Below are 2,084 nucleotides of genomic sequence, written 5' to 3' on the forward strand. Positions count from 1 at the left end.
ACTGGCAAGGCACCGGAGTGCTTGAGTGGACCGGAAGGGACTTGTGCCCCAGCAGAGGCCGGGTTGCCTGCTTCCCTAGTTAATGCAGTCTCAGGTCCTGCTCAATTGGATTGGAGCAGAAGCTGTGTTCCACTCACCAGAGGTCTTAGGGTCCCATGGGGAATCCTGTGCGGGTCCTTGCAGGTGTCCGGAGACTCCTCTGGCAAGGCACCCTTAAACTCAAGTGGACCAGAAGGCGGTGGTATGGTTCTTATATGAGTCAGGAGCAGAGCAAATGTCAGTTTGTTCATCCAAGGTTGATGTTTGGCTTGGTGGCCAAAATTCTTTTATGCCTAGGATACATAAAAATCAATCATATCAAATCAAATCAAATCAAATCAAATCAAATCTAGGTGGTGCAGCATGGGAGGAGGAAGACAGAGATCTGCATTATGCCATGCCTCAGGTGAGGATGGGGAAAGATGCCCAGAGACCTGCCCTTCAGCATGGGTGGGACATAGACACACAGAGCTCTGCCTACCATAATGTAGAGCTACTCTGGCACCCAAAGTCCTGCACTCAAGTGCTTGGCACATGTGAGCCATTGACACTACCTGGCACCTCATCACTGAAGGTCAATCAGAGGAATTAATTCAGGGGCCCACCATCCAAGGTAGTTGTCTGCAGCAGTCACCTCCACAATGTGCAAGTATGTGGTGTGCAGATGAAAGAGAAAAAGAAATGGAGCAGCTTGTGTGTTATGAAGAGAGATGGAACTGGAGACTCAAGGGTGGAGAAAGTGGCCTGTTGTGATTGGCCAGTCCTGCCACTTGGGGCCTTGATGAGGTTCAAGCCTGAGGTGCTATTGAGGATCATAAGTGGATCCTTGATAAAGCAGCAGCAGTAGGTGGTATCAAAGTCCATGATCCATATTATCACTAGAGAACATGGAGACATCACTTTCAGTGTAATGGCGCAGTACCATTTAGATTTTTAGTGCTGTACAGAAGTTGCTCTGCCCCTTACTGGTTGAAGTGCTTTTAAATGTGACCCCATATCTCAGCAGCTTTCATATTTGGAAGACCAGGCCCTGAACCTTTCCCAGGAATCACAGTAGAGCTGGCCCTGGTGGTGGAGGTGTGGGTGAGGGTGAGCTGGCCCTGACAACACGAATGTGGGAGAACTGATCCTACCACTACTGGTCAGCTGTATGGTGGCCCAGGTGTAGTTCTTGAAGCTACCAAGGGGTCATAAAAAAGGAATAGCTCCTCACCAACTGCAGCACTGAGGAGAGTGGATAGTGTATCTGGCCTGAACAGCACAGGAGAGCTGACCCTGGGGGTGGGGACTACAGTAAGTGGTTTTGTGTGTGAGGCGGGAGAGCTGGTCCCACCATTCCTCTGCCATGAGGTGGGGTGTGGATAGAGGTGCTATCCTCCTCCTTCCCCTCTCCACTTGTAACACTTGGAAGAGCAGGCCCTGCAGTTCACCTTAGCACCACATTGGAGCTGTGGATAGGGCAAAGTGATCCAGCCCCAAGGTCAAGAGCATTGGAGAGCTAACTACTCCAGTCCTCTGCTGTGAGATGGCCGGGCAGCATGGATGTTGTCTGCTGTCTCACTGTCCTCACCTGTGGCAGTTGGGAGAGTTTTTTCTTTGGTCAAGAGGGCAGACCAGCTGGCATTGTTCCTCAGGCTGAGGATTTCAGGAGCACTGGCCCTGTACCTTGTGTGGGCTGCATAGTAGAGCTAGCCCTGGTTGATTGGGCACAGATGAGGATGCAACAATTGGGAGAGTAGGCCCTTTGCCTTGACTGGGTTGCACAGTGGAGTAGGCTGGATGTATGAGTGGGGTTGAGATGACTCAGAGGGCATCAATGCAGGAGAACTGACCCTGCTTCCTGCAGATGTCATGGATTGGCAGGATCAACATTGTAAAAATGGCTATCTTGCCAAGAGCAATCTACAGATTCAATGCAATCCCCATCAAAATTCCAACTCAATTTTCAACGAATTAGAAAGAGCAATCTGCAAATTCATCTGGAATAACAAAAAACCTAGGATAGCAAAAACTCTTCTCAAGGATAAAAGAACCTCTGGTGGAAT

The sequence above is a fragment of the Mus caroli genome, chromosome 17 (genome assembly GCF_900094665.2).
Source record: "Mus caroli chromosome 17, CAROLI_EIJ_v1.1, whole genome shotgun sequence".
Taxonomy (NCBI): domain Eukaryota; kingdom Metazoa; phylum Chordata; class Mammalia; order Rodentia; family Muridae; genus Mus; species Mus caroli.